General features: G+C 48.6%; 1 protein-coding gene across 25 annotated transcripts in view; it reads right to left on the reverse strand.

The window, feature by feature from the left end:
• The window catches only part of LOC309618222 (uncharacterized protein), a 221,892-nt gene that overhangs the window by 182,730 nt on the left and 18,253 nt on the right, over positions 1 to 20,909 (reverse strand). For 7 of the 25 annotated variants that reach the window (XM_082371658.1, XM_082371657.1, XM_082371654.1 and 4 more), the window contains exons 1-3: positions 16,244 to 20,853; positions 14,762 to 14,852; positions 12,267 to 12,479 (exon numbers count right to left, since the gene is read on the reverse strand). The exons of 2 other annotated variants lie outside the window; for them this stretch is intronic. The gene's annotated coding sequence lies outside the window, so the exon portion shown is untranslated. Of the gene's footprint in view, positions 1 to 12,266; positions 12,480 to 14,761; positions 14,853 to 16,243; positions 20,855 to 20,909 lie in introns of those variants that run through there. 16 more of the 25 variants (XR_014238354.1, XM_082371665.1, XM_082371666.1 and 13 more) reach the window with 10 other exon arrangements.

The raw sequence follows: 20,909 nt of genomic DNA on the forward strand, positions 1-20,909 counted from the left end.
ACCCCCTGAATTCCCTTGGCCAGCCACACTCTCCCCTGAGACCATCTGGACCTGCTTCCGTCCGCCACTGAAGCATTACTGCCCCGTGCCATAGCTGGTGACCTGATGATCTGACTGGTCAGCGCCTGTGCCCATTGTCAGGTATTTTAAATATCACTCTCTCCTGCACCTAGAACCACATGAAGCACACAGTAAGCACTTGGCTGGTATTTGTTGAAGGAAGAAGGAAAGGAATCAGTTCTGGCTCTCACACCTATGCAAACTTTGAGTTACTCATTCTCATTATTCAAGGGTGGTCCGTGGATCTACAGCATGGGTGTCACCTGGGGGTCTTGTTAGAAATGCAGAATCTCAGGCCAACCCCAGACCTATTGAATTAGGATCTGCAGTTTAACAAATCCCCGGGTGATCCCTGTGCACATTCACGTTTGAGAAACACAGTTCTAAGCTACAGAAAAATAATGTCAGCCCTGTTGCCCTATCAGGAGAGTTAAGAGTGTCAGATGGGATGACTAATGTGAAAACGGCTTGAACATTGGAACATGCCGGCCAAATGAAATAGACTGCTATGATTATTCTTATGATTAATAATAGTCTTTGCAGAAAAACCACTTTATAGTTCTGTCATTAAATTCTGTTCAAATGTGCTATTAAAAGTTATGTTCTAGTCCGCTTAGTTTTGTAAACCCCAAGGCTTTTAAAACAGAATGGAGTCTGGGCTCCAGGACAGGAACATGGGCCCTGCTTATGATGGTTGCCATGGGCATGATTGAATGCAAATTTCTTTCCCACAACACCCTGCCAACTGATTGATCCTGGGGAAGGAGGAGATGTTGGGAACCCAGTTCCTCAGAGAAAGGAAAAACTAAGTAGAGGCAGAGGGTGGAAAAAGACAACCATGGGGTTTCACGCTGGCTTGCGGGGTTGTACTGCATGCCTATAATCTTCTGCCTTTCAGCCTCTGCCAAACCACGTGGAAGGAAAAGAAGGGAGCTGAGGAGAAGGGAGCCGACTCCGGTGGGGAATTACCTCAGCTGCGGGCCGGGGCAGCGGGCTCCGCGGAAAGAACCCTTCAGCTGGAGCAGCCACGGTTGCAGCTGCAAGTCACTGCAGAGGCTTTTGATGCAAGGCTGGCCAAAGCCCAAGGCCCTGCCAACAGCCCTCTCGGCAGCTTTGGCCCCAAGACAAAGGCTAAGACCGAGTTAGGAAGATGCATCTCGGACTAATGTTTGGGCGGGGGCACAAGAGAACCAGGATGACGTTAGGTGGAGATTGATAATGGGTCAGGACTGGTGAGAAAAGCAATAACTACCAGGTGTGAGAGGCTCTCTCGGCTCTCTCCCTGCCCCCAGCCATGGTCCCACACTCAGCCTAGGCTGACCACCCCAGGGCTGGCCCCTCCGATGACAGACAGTGAACGAAAGCCCCAAAGTGGGGGGAACTTTCCGGCTGGGTCTTGAGCCTGCGGCTCAGCCTATGAACGCTGATCTAGCTTTACAGTCTCCTTCTCAGCTTCTCCTTTGTCTTTCCAGTTATAAATCTCCCAGCCCTCTGCCTGGTGCACACTGCCCCCTGCCAGCATGACCTCTCAACCCTTCAAAACCACCACCCTGATTCTCTCCATCAGTCAGTCAGTCATCAAACATTCCCTGGCACTTTCATCAGACCAGGCCCTGTGCCGAGTGCCAGAGACGAGGAGATGAATTAAACCTGGAGGCGACCCCAAAGGACCCCCCAGTCTAGTGGCAGAGACAGATGATTACCATACGTTAGGACATGTTCTATTGTGATGGAGAGCACAGAGGGTTAAGGAAACAAATGGGAGGCCGGAAACGCAATGAGGGGGCACAGTCAGGGCAGGCTTCCCAGAGGAGTGCACTTGCAGTGACACCTGCAGCACCAGCATGACTTGGCCCAGGTAAAGACGGAGGGGAAAGCCAAAGGGCAGCAGGTATGGGAGTGACGCCCAACCTCACCCTAATCAGAGGTATGCAAATCAAAACTGTGAGGTTCCATTTTATACCCATCAGATTGTAAGTGTGAAAGTTGAATAATACCAAATGCTGGCAAAGACTTAGGGAAACCTGAGCCGTTGGGCACTGTGGGATACAATGCAAGACTCAGGAAAATTAAATCCAGGTCTGGGCCCTCTGAGCAATGCTCCTCCTGGATATTCACCACAAAGCAACTCACACCCTGCTCCTGAAGGGAAAGGTACCAGAATATTCATTAGAGCACTGCTTGTGGCCAAGGAGCAAGGAGTCACAAGGGAGCGGGTAAGAAAAATGCGGTGAATGCACACAGCGTGTAGGCAGTTAGATGCAAGGAACTAGACTCTAGGGGGACATACAATGATACGGATAGATCTTAGAAACATTGTTAAGTGGAAAAAAATAAGAAACAGAAGGCGCTCGAAAGCAAAATACCATTTATATAAATTAAAAACATACACAAAGAAAACAACACCATGTATTTTTTCAAAGAAATGTGCATTTCCAAGCTCATACACCAAACACATTAGAGTTGGGACCTATGAGGAAGAGGGAACTGAGAGGAGGAATTGGGAATAAATGGGGTAGGAAAATCATAAACACAACAAAACAAGAGCAGGGCCTTGCAGGAAACATGAGACGGATGCTTTGCCATGTGGAGAAGGGTCATCAACTAAACTTGCTGCACCTACCTGAGATTTAAAAAGAAAAAGGAAAGGCAGGAAGGAATTGGAGTTAGGCAGAGAGAACCACAGGTGCAGAGACCCAGAGACAGTAGAGAGGCCTGGGGGAGGACACACAGGAGAGCAAGCATTCAGACAGAGGGCCTGGAGGTCAGGGGAGGCTGAGGTGGGCAGTGGGTCACGGTGAGGACTTTGAACTTCATCTCACATCCACCAGGCATCCCTGGGAGGGTTTTAAACTTTGGAGGGACTTGCTCAGATTTGGGTCTTAGATACTCTCATAGAATGACAGATTTGTGGAATGTCATAAAGAGAAGGGACCGGAGAGATCACACAATCTGCCCTCCCCCCCTGGAGTCACACACCTCCAAGGTCAGGAAGGTCACCCGAGCACTTGACTGTCTGCAAAGCACTTTCACACTCACAATCTCACTAATTCTCACAATACCCACAAAAGAGGAAAGGCAGATGTTACTGTTCCCCTTTAATAGATGAGTTCATTGAGGCTTAGGAAAGTTAAGAGAATCTTACAGTCTTCAAATTCTAGGATTGCAGCCCACTTGTCCAAAGGTTGCAAGGTCCAAAAAAGTCTTGTCAAAGTCCAACTGAATTAAAGTGCATTGAGTTAAATATGCTAATTAGGGTTAAATCAATTTGCATTATGCTCAGTTGAATCCATTTATTCAAAAATTTGTTTCCAAGTGGCTACTGTGTGTCAGCACATGACAGAAGCAGGGAATGCAGCCACATACAAGACAGTCCCAACCCTCTCAAAGCTAACAGACTAGCAGGAGAAAAATCTCTTGGATGTCACACTGCTCTAGCTGCACTGGCCTTCCTGTCTCTTGAACAAACGTAGTTCATTTCTGCCTCAGGGCCTTTGCACTTGCTGTATCCTGATCCTGGAAAACACTTGCCCCAGATAACCAGAGGGCTTGCTCTTTTGTTCAGGTCTCTGCTCAAATATCATCTCCTCAGAGAGGCTTTCTATGACCACCATATTTCTTCATAGCATGAAGACCACTGTTCCACCTCCATCATTCTCTACCCCTCTACTCTGCTGTATTTGTCTTCACTGTACTTATCACTACATAACATTATAACGTGCACACACACACATGTATATGTGTTTATATATTTTTATTTTATTCTTGTCATTCCACCTAATGTAAGCTCAAGGAAAGACTTTGTCAGCCTTTTTACTGTGATACTCACAGCACTGGAACCCTTCCCAGTACATAGTTGAATAAATACATGAAATTTTTACAAGTTGGATGTTTGATATAAGAGGCTGTAGAATCCGATTCAAACTAAGACTGAAAAGTGGAGTTAAATGGAGTCGGTTTAAGTTGGCCCAGGAAGGGTTCATTCAACTGTTCATTTTACAAAGATTTATTGAGCATCTACTATGTGTCAGATGTTGTTTTATGCCTTTGGGAAACCTGGGTGACTAAAACATACAAAATCTCTGCCCTCAGAGTTCATATTCTAAGGAGTTACTGAAGGGTTGAGATCAATTAACTCAAATCTAGAAAACTTTAGTTGAACCTAATTGAGTCAGATTGGGTTGATTCAATATGGACTGAGTTGTTTTGAACTGGGTTGGGATAACTGGGCAGTGCAGGGCTAGTCTTGGCTCAGCTGACTTGGACTGGGCTGGATAAAGCTGAGCTAAGGTAAACTCAGTTTTGTTGGGTTGAATTAGGTTGGGTTGTATTGATTAAGTCAGGCTGAGCTGAGGGGAGAGGGGTGAGTTGAGTCAAGTTGGAAGTGTCATTTGTGCTGAATAAAGTTCTTGTGCTGAACTGAGTCAAGCTCCTAGATGAATAGATGTGGGGTAGGTGAGCTGAGTTTGGTGGTTGGGATGGATTGTCCAGAACAAGGTTGGATGAAACAGACCTTCAATGAATTGGGTAGAAGGGAGAGAGTTTGTTCGAGTTTCTGAGCTGTGTCGATTTGAGTCATATTGAGTCAACTTTCCTTGAGCAGAGCTAGGTAGAGCTCAGACTAGAGGAGGTATGTGTAGCTGGGCTGAGCTGAGCTTACCTGCTGAGTCGAATGGACCAGTGCTGAGTTAGACTGGCCTGCAAGGACCTGAAATAACGCAGCCGCCAACAGCACAGACGCAGATGGCCTGGAAAAGAGTTACTCAACCTCTCCACGCAGTGTGCTCCCAAACCGGCCACAGCCCTCGGAGGACCGCCTGCCTTCCCCGCAGGCTAGTGGAGCCCAAGTCCTTCAGCCCCTCAACCTCAAACCATGCTGACAACTTTCTCAGACATTCATTTAAGACAAGTCTCTTGGAGGTCCCCAAACACAGATCCATGGACCATCCCCTACCCAGATGCTCTTTCTGCAGACTCCGGCAGGCAGTAACAGGCTGTGTGTGCTCAGACTCCTCCCTGCCCTTTCAGCCTCCCCATGAGCTCCCTAACTGTTGTTTGCTTGCAGCCCTGAGCCGTCGGGAGACTCGGCTGCAGGGTGTGTTCAGCTCTCTTGGCCACGTACAGCACACAGTAGGGCTTCAGGCAGCAGCCCCCAGGCCCTGAGCGAAATCATAGCCATGCCTGGCCAAGGGGACTTCAAGGTTGGGAGGGTCTCTTCTTACCCCCTTCTCCTGTCACCCACAGGCTAGTCCCAAAGCCTGAGCAGGGCTGAGGGCTGAGTTCTCCAACCCACAGCCTCCTGACAGTGACCACCAGCACCCACTCTTATCACTGCCTTTGGTGTGGTTCCCCCATCAACTCTCAGAACAGGGTAGGATTTCCCTGGACCTTGTGGAGGCCATGACTTCATGAAAGAGGTATGCGTGTGCACGTGTACACACACACTTCCTCTGGGTCACCTACACTGAGAATGAGTCAGTTTGACACAGATAACAGAAACAAAAGTTCTACATTTTTCTCCTCCCAACAGACATTGATAGGAAGCAGGGAGAAAGAGCCAGAAGCAGAGGAGAATAAATAAGAAATAAGAAAATCCCAACTGTCATCTGTCATTTCAAGATTGAGGAAACGGGAAAGAGAACCCAAGATACAAGGAATGTCTTGATGAGGCTTGAAGGAGGAATGGAGCTTCCCTTCTCCAGCTTCCTCCCTGCCCCTTCCACTCTTTCGGCCCACAGAGAACAGAGGAAAGGAAGGCCTAGTCTGAACATCCCATCTACTGTGAGAGGCACTTCCCATGGATCATACGAGAAAAAGGGTGCGTGTCAAGGACCCTCAGGTGGTGGAGCTGAAATAGTCCTTGTAAATCATTTGTGCTCTCTCTACCCCATGACCTTTGTACATACTGTTTCCTCTGCCTAGACCTCTCTCTTGCCCTTATGCACACACCTCTTTCTTCCCTTTGCATAACCAACTCCCACATACCCTTCAGGCCTGGCTTAGATGTCACCTTCTCAGGAATGCCTTCCCTGACTCTCCCCCGCCATCACTATCAATCTTAGAGAACTCTGCTCCTCTCCTTGAGCATTTATCACAGTTCTAATTACTTATTTGTTTGTCTCTCCCATTAGAATGTAAGTTCTACAAGGCCTGGGACCTTGTCTTTATTGCTCACCACTATATCCCAGCACCCAGTACATAGTAAGTATTCAACAAATATTGACGAATTAATAAATGAATCCAATACACACACACACACACACACACACACACACACGTGCATGCACGCTCATGCACAATTTACAAATGAGGAAAGTAGTCTGGGAGCCAGGGAGTGACATCCTGGTTCACACATGGAGTAGGCAGTTGAGCCAGGACTAGAACTCAGACCCCCCAACTGCCAAGCCAGGGGACCAACTCCCTTCCCACATCTGGACAAGCTGGTATGTTCTCCAAGCACGGGGTGGGGTAAGCACCAAGCAGAGGCTGATGTGAATTAGGGCTCCCCGCCTCCCCATTCCCACCCTCAGCTCTGAAAGTCTCTCCTCCCCACAGTCACTGCCAAGGGCTGGGCCTGGAAACTCCTCCCAGCCCTAATCCACTGCATCCACCATCAAAGTCCCGCTTGATTACCCACCGCAGAATGACAGGCTTGGAGTGGAAAGTCATAAGCCTTCTGTGTATCAGAAACAACTGTTCTGACAATTAGTTCCTGAGTCTCAACCTGCCGGGTGGGGGTTCAGCATCCCAGCCTGTGGACCCCCTCCCTGCTCTCCTCACTCCACCTGGAGATATCCATCTATTATGTACCAAAGCTGCAAGGCCATTACCGCACTTCAATTTCACAGGGTCATACAGGTGTAGATACTATTAGTATCCCATTTTACAGATTAGGAAACCAAAGTTTAAAGAGGTTAAGTAACTTGTCCAGGACCACAGAACCAATAGGAAACAGAGTAGGGTTTGGAAGCCAGATCTACACGACTTCAAAGCCAGTGGGCTACACGACCTTCAATCCCTCCTCCCTGGGCCTAGCACCAGATTCAACACTGTAAATCTCACGGATGTTTGCGGGGTTCAGCTTCCTTGGATCAGCGGAGCCCCCAAGACTCTATGAAAATTTCTTGGAGGCACTCTGGAGCAGAGGAGGAGTGCCTGGAGCTGGAGCTTCAGAACCCAAGCCCAAGAACACAGCTGTGTGGGCACACGTACATGCACACACAGACATACACACACACGTGCACATACACACGCCTCCGTCAATAGGAGCAGGGCCAGTCGCCATCACTTTTCCATGTATGACGTATCTGAACGGAAGATTCTGCTACTAAAAACCATCTCAGGAGCAAACCCTTGCCTCCTGAGCCTCTCCAGGGGAAGGGTCCCTGATGCCCTCATGTCTTCTGAGTGGGCAGGACAGGGTGGCCGCTCCACTCCTCCCACTCCAGTCCCTTGGTGCCAGAGCAGGTCTTCTCGCTGACCCAGCACCTAGGGCTGGGAATGGGGCTGGGCATGGGTGGAGAAACACTGACAAGATTTGGTGAGGTCAAGGGCAAGGCCTGCAGCAGCAGCGTGGGTGGGATGATCCAGAGAGAGAGAGAGGCTGGGGGCAGGGAGGACAGTACTCCTGCCAAAAATGGTTAACCTGAATCTAATCATAAGGAAACACTGAGGCAAACCCAAATCAGGAGACGTTTCCCTAAACCACCAATCTAGACTCCTCAAAAATGTCCCCGTCGGGACTTCCCTGGTGGCTCAGTGGTTAAGAATCTGCCTGTCAATGCAGGGGACACGGGTTTGATCCCTGGTCCTGGAAGATCCCACATGCCACAGAGCAACTAAGCCCGCGAGCCACAACTACTGAAGCCCGCGTGCCTAGAGCCCATGCTCCACAAGCAGAGAAGCCCCCGCAATGAGAAGCCCGGGCACCGCAACAAAGAGTAGCCCACACTCACCACAACTAAAGAAAGCCCCTGCACAGCAATGAAGACCCAACGCAGCCAAAAATTAATTTTTTTTAAAAAAGTTATTCTTTAAAAAAATAAAATAAAAGTCCATGTCATGAAAGATGACCAAAAAGGCTAGGAAACTACTCTAGATTAAAGGAGACCGAAGAGACATGACAACTAAAATAAAATGTTCTAGAGGACATTACTTAGAAAATTGGGAAAATTTGAATGTGGACTATGTATTAGATAATAATAGAGTTTCCAAGTTAAACTCTTAGGGCAATAATTGTACTGTGGTTATGTAGGAGAATGTCCTTTTTTAAGAGATACGTACTGAAGTTTGAGGGACGGTCTGTTATTCACTCACAAATGCTGAGAGAGAGGGAGAGAGAGAGAAGGGGGGAGAGAGGGAAAGAGGTGGGGAGGACGGAGGGAGGGAGGAAGGGGAGAATGTATTCAGACGGGTGAATCTAGGGAAAGGGTATGGGAGTATTTGTTGTATGATTCTTACAAATTCTCTATTCTTCAAATTTTTTTCAAAATAAAAAGGGTGGGTGGCTAGACTGAGAAAATAGGAGAAGGCATCCCAAAAGCAGAGGTGGGCATGACTGCAGGGCTGGTGGGGGAAACAGTGGGGCCGGCCTTCATTACAGGAGAAAGGGAGGGAGCGGGGGTGGGCTTCCTGAGCCAGATACCACGGGGCTTAGAAATCCAGAAGGGGCTTAGTCCTGGTCCCACAGAGCTCTGGGCAAAGAGAGGAGGGAGATGAGGTCTAAGGGCAATGTGTGGGCAGCAAGCTGGGTGGTGAGAAAAAAAGAGAGACAGAGGCAGACAGACACAGAGACAGAGGGTGAAGCTGGAAGCAGGAGATGAATGAGGGGCCTGGCCAAGTGCCATGGGGCGAGATGGACCGAGATGAATCTGCGAGCTCGTGCACGGGCCGTCCTGGTAACAGGTGGGAGGGCCAGGAGGGGAGGGGGTGGTGGCTCACGAGCTTGGACACCAGCTCACCCCACAGCTGGCCTTTTGTGGTACACGCACGCACGCACTCGGGGTTGGACGCAGCCTGGCGAGGCAGCCAGGACCCAGCCCTATGCCACTTGGTGCCTCCTTTCTTTCGTCCGTGAGAGAGGGCAATAGAGATGCCCACCTTATGGACTGGTTGTTGTGAGCATTTGGTGAGCTTGTGTACGTAAAGTGCCCAGAAAGCACATAATAAATATTGGCTATTACACTAACAACCCATTAACTCTCATCTACAAAGCAGGCAGTCACGCATTCACTCCACAGACGGTCGGGCCCTTTGCTGTGGGACAGCACTGTTCTAGGTGTGGACGATGCAGCTGCGAATGAAACAGACAAAAATCGCTGCCCTCAGGAGAGACAGCCAATAAACAAAATCAATGATTAAAATACACGGTGTAGGACTTCCCTGGTGGCGCAGTGGTTAGGAATCCACCTGCCAGTGCAGGGGACACGGGTTCGAGCCCTGGTCCGGGAAGATCCCACACGCCGCAGAGCAACTAAGCCTGTGCACCACAACTACTGAGCCTGTACTCTACAGCCCGCAAGCCACAACTACTGAGCCCATGTGCCGCAACTACTGAAACCCGCGTGCCTAGAGCCCGTGCTCCACAACAAGAGAAGCCACCACAATGAGAAGCCCGCACACTGCAACGAAGAGTAGCCCCCGCTCGCCGCAACTAGAGAAAGCCCGTGCGCAGCAACGAAGACCCAACACAGCCAAAATATAAATAAAATTTTTTAAAAAATTAAAATACACAGTGTGTTAGCTGTAGGGAAGGGCTATGGAGAAGGATAAAGTAGGAGGGGACACAGAGTGCTAGGGGGAGGACAGGGGGTGCTGTCCAGGAAAGGGCTCACTGAGAAGGTGACATCTGAGCAAAAACAACAAAGAAGTAGGGGAGAGGGAGACCGGTCCAGACAGAGGGAACAGTGAGTGCGAAGTTTCTCAGGCTGAGGCGCAACCAGGAGGCCAGTGAGGCTGGAGCATAGAGGCCAGGAGTGAGCGAGGAGGGAGGTCAGGGAAGGAAGGCGCGGACAGATGATGGAGGACTTTTAAGCCACTGTAAGAATTTTACTTTTCTTCTGAGTGGCTGGGAGGCCACTGGAGGGCTGGGAGCACAGGAGTGGCAGGATCTGACGACCATTTAATGGACCACTCTGGCTCCAACGTTTGAGAACAGCCTGAAGGGAAGAGGGCAGGAGCAGAGAGACCAGTTAGGAGGTTAATAATCCGGGAGCAATAGGATGGTTCTTGGACACAGATGGTAGCAGGGGAGGCTGAGAAGTGGCTGGACTGTGGGTAGGATTTTGAAGGTAGAGTCAGCAGGGTTTTCTAACAGAGGATCACACAACTCCGCCGCTCGGGATTGTGAAGCCAGGAGGAAGGTGTCTGGAGGGTCTCCATGTGGATGCCACGCTGCAGGGACCGGATGGGAGGCACCTGACCATTCCATGAAAGCCTCTTGAATGCCGCCCAAGGGGGGTCCCCAGGGCCTGCGAGCCCCTCCCCACCGCTCCCTGCCCCGACAGGACCGCAGAGGCCACAGGTTACGGAGAGGGAGCTCACACCCTGGCAAAGATTGATGCCTTTTAAACAGACCCAGAGTGAGAAGGACAGAGAAAGTCAATATTTGTCCGAGCAAGCCAAACAGGCAGGCTCACCCAGGAATGTGAGGGAGGGAGGGAGGCCCAGCGCCCAGAGAACATTATTTCAACAGACAGATATTTGGAAACCGTCACTGTCCTGGTGTGGGGGAAGGGAACAGTTCATCCAGCCCTTGTTTCTGCCCAGAGATGGATGGGACCAGGCCAGGCAATGAGAGGGCAGGCAGACTCACCCAGTCACAGCAGAAGAGCTGGCCCACCGTTTCCCTCGACTGGAAAGCAAGGGTCAGAGAGGGGAAGGGATTTGACCCAGGACATACAGGTAACCCCAGCCCCATCCCATGGATCTTCACGTCTTTCAGGTTGAACTGCAGGCATCTCAGCCCACTCTCGGCAGCTCCAGGATCCAGACCCTACCCACCTGCTCCCTGTCACCCACGCCACACTCCAGCCATTCTGAGTAATTTATGGCCCCAAAACACACCGGATGCTAAGCTTATTTTCACCACTATGCCGTGGCCCACACCATTCCTCTACCTGCCACACCTTTTGTTAACTCCAGTTCATTCTTCAAAACCTGGTTCAAGGTTCACCTCCACCAGCAGCTTTCTTGTTTTAGGGCTAAGAGCTTGAGGCCTAAAACCAGGGAGTGCTGGATTTGCCAGTTACTGACTAAATGACTCAGGAAATTCCTTAACCTTCATATCCCCTAGTTTTCTCATCTGTAAGATGGCGCGGTAGGCTGAATAACACCCCCTCCCAAAGACATCCACATCCTAATCCCCTGGAACCTGTGAATGTGTTACCTTATGTAGTAAAAGGGACTTTGCAGGTGTGATTAAGTTAAGGGTTTTAAGATGCAGAGATTATCCTGGATTATCTGGGCGGATCCAATGTAATCACAAGGGTCCCTATAAGAGGGAGGCAGAGGGTCGGAGTGAGAGTAGGGGGTATGGTGACAGAAGCAGAGATTGGAGTGATGCAAGGGCCAAGAGTTGAGAAACACAGGCAGCCTCTAGAAGCTAAAGGGGCAGGGAAATGGATTTTGCCCTCGTTGCCTCCAGAAAACACCCGCCCTTGCCAACACCTTGACTTTAGTCCAGCGAAACTGGTTCTGGACTTCTGGCTCCAGAACTGTAAGATTATAGTTCTGTGTTGTTTTAAGCCACTAAGTTTGGTGGGAATTTGTTACAGCAGCAACAGAAAACAAATTCAGATGAGTCCAACGTTCATGCCTAACTGCTGGGCTCTTGAAAGACCAAATAGCATTCCACATAGAGACCACTTAGCGTGGTACCTGGGACAGAGGAAGGGCTCAGGAGTGTCGGGTGTCCGAGTTGGGGCTCCCATAGCCCCCCGACCCCTTCACAGTCCCTGACCACTTGGTCTTTAATTGCTCGTTTACATCTCTGCCACTCCAGGCTGTGAGCAATTTGAGTGCAGGCTCACGGTACCCTATCAGTCTTGGTATCCGCAACTCCAGCCACAGAGCAAGTCCTCAGTAAGTGCGGAATGAATAAATGAATGCATGCTAGCTTTGGCCCATACACGGTGTGGCTTTAATCATACAGTAGAATCTCAGATAGAGTAAGACAATTTCAAATGCTAGAATCCAGGGGACCAAACCTTAGAATCCAAATGCCAGAAGAGATCTCTGGAAGTGGCTGGGTCCTGCAGGGCCGCCAGGTGGAGGTCTGATCACCGAGCTGGTCCTCTTTCCACTTAGATTCCCAGGGGGCCCCTCCTTGCTGACGGTGTGAAAGGCAGTGCCCAGAGATGGTTTACTACCTCTGGATGCAGTTCGCATACTGGCTGCTGCCTCCAGGTTAGAGGTGGTGGCTATAAAGACAGCACGTGTGATAGGCAACTTTAGGCATGGATCGTGGTGATGGTGAAGCAGACAGTCACCATTTAACGGCCTTTACTATGTGCCACATATGGTATAAAGCACTTTACGTCATTATTTCATTTCATGCTTAGTGTCTATTTTTATTCCCATCTACCAGGGTAGAAATTGAAGTTCAGACAGGTTACACAATTTGCCCAAAGTCACAGAGCTCACAAGAAGCTGGGCCAAGATTCAAACCCCAGTCTGTTTGTCTGGAGAGCCTGTTCCATAACCACCAGCCTCCACTGCCCATCAAGCTGCCGTGTTCTCAGATTGTGTTGTCTCGTCTGTAGAAGCCGGATAGGACCTCAGGGCAGTTAGCTTGGGGTACTTATCTGAGTTCCCCTCTAGATTTGTTCAACAAACGCTTGTCAAAACTCCTCTGGGTCAGGACTTGCTCTGTGCACGGGGTACAGAGGGGCGACCCAGCCCAATGGGGGAGACAGACCCTGAGCAATCACAACTCAGTGGCAAGTGCTGGGATAGTGGGACATAAGAGGTCATGAGGACGCAGGCGTAGGCATCAAAATCTGATGGGCCTCAGAAATAAGCTTCCTTGGCAACAGCCAAAAACATAGGCTGTGGGGGAAGGCACATCCTTTGAAGGGGAAACTCCAAGCCAAGAAAACTGCATATGCAAAGGCCCAGAGGGAAGAGTATGGAACATTCAGGAAAACACAAGTCATTCAGGGTGGCTGCAGGGGACTGGATCAGGGAGTGAAAGCTGGAGCATGAGCAGGGGCCACATGCAGACCACAGCACTGAGAATGCGCTGGAGCCCGAGGGCAATGGGACACGCTGGAAAGATTTTAAGCAAGGAAAGGACTTGGCCAAATTTTATTATCTTTCTAAAGTAATAATAATAACAACAACAACAACAGCATCTATCACTTGTCCAGTACTTGTTATGTCTCAGCCATTCTTCTAATCCTTCTACATGGATTAATTCACTTAATCCTCAGTATAGCATCATCACTAACATATAACATCCCAGTTTACAGATGAGGAAACTGTAGCACAGAGAGGTTGAGTAACTTGTCCAAGGTCACACAGCTAGTAAAGTGGCAGAAATTAGATTTCAACCCAGATGATCTGGGTTTAGAGCCCAGGTGCTCACTCTACTGAACTCTTCTTCTAGGAGGCAGGGTTTAGACGTGTCTGGATGACACCAGGACCCAACACAGAGCAAAGTAAAGAGCAGGAGGTATCCAGGAACTCTGTGCTAGGCTGCCCAGCAAGTGGGCCTGGCTCAGGGAGAGGGACCCTGCTCTCCAAGCTGCTCCTGGCCCAAGGCAGTCGGTTAACTACACACATCCCAGCCTGCCTTGGACTCACTGCCGGGCGCCCGCCCACAGTGCAGTGAGTTCTCAGGGCAGTGCCTTATCTTCCCAGATTTCTCTGGGTTTTCTCCCAACTCCACTCTTCTGGAAGGTCTTTCCGCTTTGCTGCAGATCCTATCTCCCCGCGTGCTTCCCATTAGGAAAGCGATTAGCACTCATCCATTTGCATAAGCACATGCCCCCCCCCGCCCCCCCGCCCCTGGACCCAATTGAGCCGTGGCCTCTGCTTGGCTGGAAAGGGAATCCTTCTGCAAAACCTGCCTGATGCCTTGCTGGAAGCCACTTGCCTTCTTAAGGTGCCTCATTTTCCTCATCTTTAAAGTGGGGATAATGGATTGGATGTTTCTGGGAGTCTGGGGAAGAATGGGTACATGTAAATGTACGGCTGAGTCACTTTGCTGTGCACCTGAAACTATTACAACATTGTTAATCGGATATACTCCAATATAAAATAAAAAGTTTTTAAAAAATTATGACATGCAAAAAAATTGAAAAGTGGGGATAATGATACCACGTACTTCACGGGGCTGTTGTGAGGATTACATGTGATGATATATATGAATAATATGTAATCAGTAAACAACAGTATAGGAGGTGGGGGGGGATATTACTATTATGAATGTTATTATCACTGCCAATCAAATAATCGTTGCAATTAAAGAGATACACATAGAGTAAAAGTTCAACTCTGTTGTAGCCATTCTGAAAATCAAAAAGGAACAAACCACATTAATCACTGACAGGCTACTACTTGGCAGGCAGTGAGCTGGGAGATTTCATATGTCCTCTCATCTAATTTTCACAATTTCTCTATGAGATAAGAATTGTCCCCACTTTACAGATGGGAAAACTGAGGTATAGAGATCTGAGGTCACTTAACCAAGGTTACATACCTTATAAGTAGCTTAGAACCCAGGTCTACCTGGCTGCATAAGCTTGGACTTGCTCTACTGGACCATGCTGCTCCCCAGATCCAGGTCTCCTCTGAAATGCAGAGAAATCAGTGAACATCTGTGGAGCTGCTGCCAACCCCAGTCCTAAGACTCATAAGAGAGACTGACAGGAAGTGTTGTTGTGCAAAATAATACAAATGACTCTTACTGGATGCCAGTGTTCATGAAGTCAATCTCACAACAACCCTATAAGGCAGGTTATCCCCATTTTCTTGATGAGGAAACTGAGACACAGAGAGGTGGAGTGACTTGCCTAAAGTCATACAACTAGTAAGTGGCAGAGTCAGGATTTGAACCTGGGTACTGTAGCTCCAGACCTTGTGCCCTTAAGCTTAACCTCTACACACAATACTAGAGATGCTGAGAGGTGAAACATGTCCCTGTACACACACACACACACACACACACAGCATTCCCAATGACACAGGCCACTATACCTCCTATGGCCCCACCCCACCTTCCACTACATTATTTCCAGGATGTCCCTAGATGAGAATATGTGGGCAGACGTACACACCCGGCTACCAAGACACCAGGTTCCCAAGGCCCGCTACAAAAGGAGCCATCTCGGTGCACAGGCAGCCTCGGGGCACCACTTCCCTGTCAGGCCTTGCTGCTAGTCAAATAACCATGGGCCTCAGACTGTGATCATGATATGAGGACTTGGCGCTGCTTTCCGGTGCCCGCACTGTGGTCCATCTGTTACCCTTTAGAAGGGACTCAGCAGTCCTGGCTGAGTTGCTGGAGAAGCAGATGTGTGGGGCACAACTCTCCCTGCACACATCCCCAGCTTTCAGCTGTCTTTGAGGAGAGAAAAGCGCTCCAGACCTCACAACTTCCTCCTTTCCCCACGGGTCCTGGGTATCTGAGCCCTGCTCCTCTTTTCCAGGGACAATCTGGGAACCCAGCAGTCCTAGGAAATGCCAGCACGCCACCCATCCAGTGCCCACACCTCAGACCCTTCCCCTCCATCCTCAGCATCCCAGGACCCAGGCTCCTCCCAGACTCTAGGGGTCACCCGGGAACCCCAGCACAGCAGCTCCAGCACCAGCAACCTTTGTAGATGACAAAGGACTCCTCCAGGAACTTCACTAACTGGCAGAACCAAACAACAGACAGAGGCTCTGTCCACAAAAGGAGCACAGTTTGAAACAAAGAAGAAAAAAATAACTATTCTGCAGGTGGAAACACAACTGCTGAGAAAATAGCCTACTAAGTGATGAGCCCAGAAGCCCAGGCCTCCATCATCTAATTTATCTACTTCTTGCTCAGATCAATGCCCATTGGACAAAGAAGTCAATGAACTAAACTCAGCACAAGCTCAGAATTCTAGCATCCGAGTTCTGTCACTGCCTTTTTGTGTGACCTTAAGAAGAGCCTTCCATCCCTGGGCCCCTGTAAAATGAGGGGTTGGTCTCTCACCCTCCAAGACTGAAGGATACAGATGTCGAGGGCTCTGGTCCAGCATATCTCTGCTCTTACTAGCTCCAGATTCTTGGAGAAGCACTCACTAGGGTCCAGACAGGATCATAGAAGGTGGTTGCTCCCCCATCTCTCATTCCAATTTGCCCACATCTTGTCTCTTCAGTAAGAAAAAGGAAAGAGGCCTGACTCTGAGACAGGCTGCGAGAAGATTCGCAGGATGGAATGTATCTGCCAGGGGGTGGACCTGTTGGCTAGAAGCCCTCAACCTTGAGCCAAGCAATTGTCCCCTTAATTAAAGACATGCCCTGGATCACGGAGCAGCCTGTGGGGACTGACTCATTCACACTGGGACCAAGAGCCAGGCTCGGCTAAGGAGCCTGCTCTCTGGCTCAGGGGAGGAGGTGGACCTGTTTATGGAAATGACTTGAACTTTTCTTCCCCCGGGAAAAACAAATTTTTTTTTTTTTTTGATGGAGTAAACAAAACAGGATTCTGCCATACGCCAAACCAAGAATTTCAAGCCTCATTCCAGCCTCCTTCCCTGGGTTTCCCTCCTCTGTGGGAGTATGGGCTATGGGGACAGTGAGGTATAAAGGGACAGAACTCCTCAGGTAAAGCTGAGACAGTCATGGAGAAGGATCTCTCCCCATATACATCCTCTCAGGATTTAGCCGGGGTTGAGATAAGCTGACCTCAGCATTCCTGCCCTTACTTTCCCTCAGGGACTCCCCAGTCTGACAGGGGAGACACAAGCCAGCCCACCCCTAAGGAGAGGGGGATAGGAAGCCCTAGCCCCACACACTCATGACAAAAGCATTGGCTGTAGCTATAGTCACAGATAGAGATGATGGGTCTTGTGGGAGGAGGGAAGGAGAATAAATGGAAGGGGGGGGGTCCCTGCTCATCCTGTTCCCAGTGACCCAGGCAAGAGGCTTGCCAAGGGCCCCCTCCCACTGAAAGAAGCAATCAGGAGAACCACATGTATATTTGCATAATATTTGCATTCAATTTGCTTCTGATTTACATAAGTCCCTTAGCCTGGGCCCATCCTCTTGGACAGTTCTCTTGGTGAACATATCCCTCCTATCCTGGAAAGGGCCAGCTTTGTCTCAGCACCTCTGAAGGCTCCTCTCTTAGCCTGCCTAGGTCACCTGGGACATGGGGTAGGGGGTTGGGGGGAAGCTGGATTCCCAAGGATCAAGCATGCCAGGCTGGTCAGGGGCCTGTATAAGGACACACAGCTAAGACAGAGGAGAAGTGGGAGGAGAAGAGAGGTGCCATCAGTCTCCACATGCTACCTCTTCCCAGTCCCCCCTCCATCTCCCCTTCAACAAAGCACTGGGACAATTAGAACAGGGAGTGGAAATTCTGACTGGGGCAGCGAAATCAAGGAAGATTTCATGAAGCACGTATCTGAGCAAAGCTTTCAAGGAAGAGTGGGGTGTGACTAGGTAAATGGAGACCACAGCGGTGAGGGACAGAGATCATTTACCCACAGAGTGAGTTAGTTATTCATTCCATAGATAGATAAACAGATTGATTGATATTAGACAGGCAATAGATAACAGATAGGTGATAAATGATTGATAGAAAATAAACAGATAAATGACTGATTGATGATAAATAATTGATAGATGACAAATGATGGATAGGTGATGATGATCATGATAGATAGATAGATGCTACTACTAGCCCAGCTCTGTGCCAGGTACAAGAAGTGCAGTGATGGGTTAAGCATGCTCCCTCCAGCCAGTGAGACAGACAAGCAAGCAATTAATTAAAATTCAGAGTGGTGAGTGCTGGGCTAGAGAGATGTACAAATTGTTGAGGGAGCACAGAGGAGGGGACTGTTAATTCAGCTGGAAAAGGTGATGTGGAAAGATGCGAAAGAGACAGTGTCACAAAAGAGTGACATTTGAACTAAGTGTCCTGGAGGATAAATAGAAAGTCACCAACAGGAAAGGGCATAAGGAAGAGCAGTCCAGGCAGAGGAAATGATCTGAGACAAGGCACAAAAGTCTGGATAAAATACAAAAAGGCCAGGCAAATGGGGAGAATTCAATAAGGAGACAATAAGACTGAAATTCTGGAAACAAACCAGGCCAAGGTGGTCCCTGGTGGAAGGACAACTGAAGAGTCCAGAAAATCCCCTCTGAGCTAGAAAAGGTGGTTACAGATACTCTGTAGAAGGTACCTACAATTTCAAACAGACATTTCTAAATTGGAAGGCTGAGAGATTGGGGAGGCCACTCAGAGAACTGAGGGAGTTGAGGTGAAGAAACGAGAGAGATATAAAGAAAATGGTGAAGGATGGATGGATGGAGGTATGGTTGGATGGATGGAAAATTAAATCCATTATCTAGCATACCATCTTTATAACAGTGGGTGAATTAAGAGGTCTTGGAGATTTTTTTTTTTAATCTGACACCAAAAGCAAAAACAACAAAAGCAAAAATAAACAAGTGAGACTACACCAAACTAAAAGTTTCTGCATAGCAAAGGAAACCATCAACAAAATGAAAAGGTGACCTACCCTACCAAATGGGAGAAAATATTTGCAAATCATATATCTGATAAGGGGTTAATATCCAAAATATATAAAGAACTCATACAACTCAATAGCGAAAAAACAGTCTGATTAAAACTGGGCAAAAGATCTGAATAGATATTTTTCAAAGAAGACAGACAGATGGCCAACAGGTACATAAAAAGATGCTCTACATCACTGGGAAAATGCAAGTCAGGACCACAATGAGCTATCACCTCATACCTGTCAGAATGGCTATTGTCAAAAAAACTAAAAATAACATGTGTTGGTGAGGATGTGGAGAAAAAGAACCCCCTGCACTGCTGGTGGGAATGTAAATTGGTGTAGCCACTATGGAAAACAGTACGGAGGTTCCTCAAAACATTAAAAATAAAATTACCATTTGATCCTGTAAGTTCACTTCTGGGTATTTACCCAAAGAAAACGACAACACTAACTAATCTCCATCCCCATGTTCATTGCAGCAATATTTACAATAACCATGATATGGAAACAACTTAAGTGCCCATCAATGGATAAAAAAACTGTGCAATATATAGACATAGACATAGATATAGATATAGATAATGCAATATTATTCAGCCATAAAAAGAATGAAATCTTACCACTTGCAGTAACATGGACAGCCCTCGAGGGCATCATGCTAAATGAAATAAGTCAGACTGAAAAAGACAAATACCATATAATCTCTCTTATTATGTGGAATATAAATAAATAACCACGCTTATAGATACAGAGAACAGATTGGTGGTTGTCAGAGGTGGGGGCTAGGCGTGGGGAAAATGGATGAACTGTTTTCGGGGGCGGGTTATTTTAAATAAATTGAAAAAAATGGTGAGTGGATGGTCGTTGGTGGATAGATCAGCATACATGATGGAGGAAAGGCAAGAAGGAAGGAAAGCAAGGAGGGAGGGAGGGAAGAAACTGATTGCATAAGCAGTTGAATGTGGATGAATGGATGACCCAGGTGCAGGAGCGGAGTCTACTTGTCTATAAGGAGATCTAAGAAAAGTGAAGCTTGATAGAGAAGGTAATTTCTCACCTTGAGAGAGATAGAGAGACCTTATGGATAACAGTAATAGTAATAGTGATGATGAAAGTTTACCTTTGAAGACAGCCCTTAAATTTGCAAAGAATGCCTACATATTTTTGTCTCATTGAAAATTTTCATAGCTGTGAAGCTCAGGTTTGACATTCTAGTACTCCCTCAGCTGAGGTTGCACAGCCATAGCAACAGGATTTTCTGAACTGAAATTCAGCACACCTGGCCAACTCCAGCCTCTAGGGAACAGAGTGACAACAGAATGGAATGTACGACAGGTATCGTCCTGGGGAATCTGGGAGTGTGGTTCCGGTCCACAGCTGGTCAGTGACAGCAAAGGTCTGACCCACAGGCAACCTCTGGGTCTGGAGGTGGGTAGGAGTGATGAGGGTACATGAAAGGACAAGTGGGGGCGCACACACACACCCTAGACCAAGGCCACTCAAGAGATGTCAGTCCAGGTAAGTCTGACACGACCAGAGGCTGGCAGAGCGAACGGGGGAGGCTTCCTGGAAGAGGTAACACCTAAGCTAAGGTGAAGGATGGTGTCATTTGCTGAGACAGGGACACCAGAGGAGGAGCACTTTGGTGGATGGGAGAGGCGACATCAAGTTGGGAAATATAAATTCATTTAGGGACCAGTTGATCCTGAAGTCTTTCTGTCCGTGCTTTCGCTTGTGCAGATCTCACCACCTAATGGACCCGCCCCTGTCCCCTTCTTTCCATCTCCTCCATCTACCTAAAAATCTTCCCATCCTTGGAGCGTTCCAAGGGTGAGGATGGCCCGGTAAGGGGTGACCACGAATTGTGCCCTGGAAAAGCAAACCCGCAGCTGGAGAGGGTAGGCTGCACACACATCAAGCCTCCTGCCTGAGCTCGCATGTCTTCTTGCACGTCTGGGGCTGGCCCAGCTGCCTTCCCCTCTTCCTCTTCCCCAGTCAGTAGCCCAGCTGCCCACACTCCCCAGCTCTCCTGGCTTAGTTGGAAGGGATTCCTCTCTCCTCCATCCAGAAGAAACAAAGTTAGCTGTGTGGCTTCAATCAAGTCAGGAACCTCTCTGGGCCTCAATTTCT

The sequence above is a fragment of the Balaenoptera borealis genome, assembly GCF_965194805.1.
Source record: "Balaenoptera borealis genome assembly, chromosome: 1".
Classification (NCBI taxonomy): Eukaryota; Metazoa; Chordata; class Mammalia; order Artiodactyla; family Balaenopteridae; genus Balaenoptera; species Balaenoptera borealis.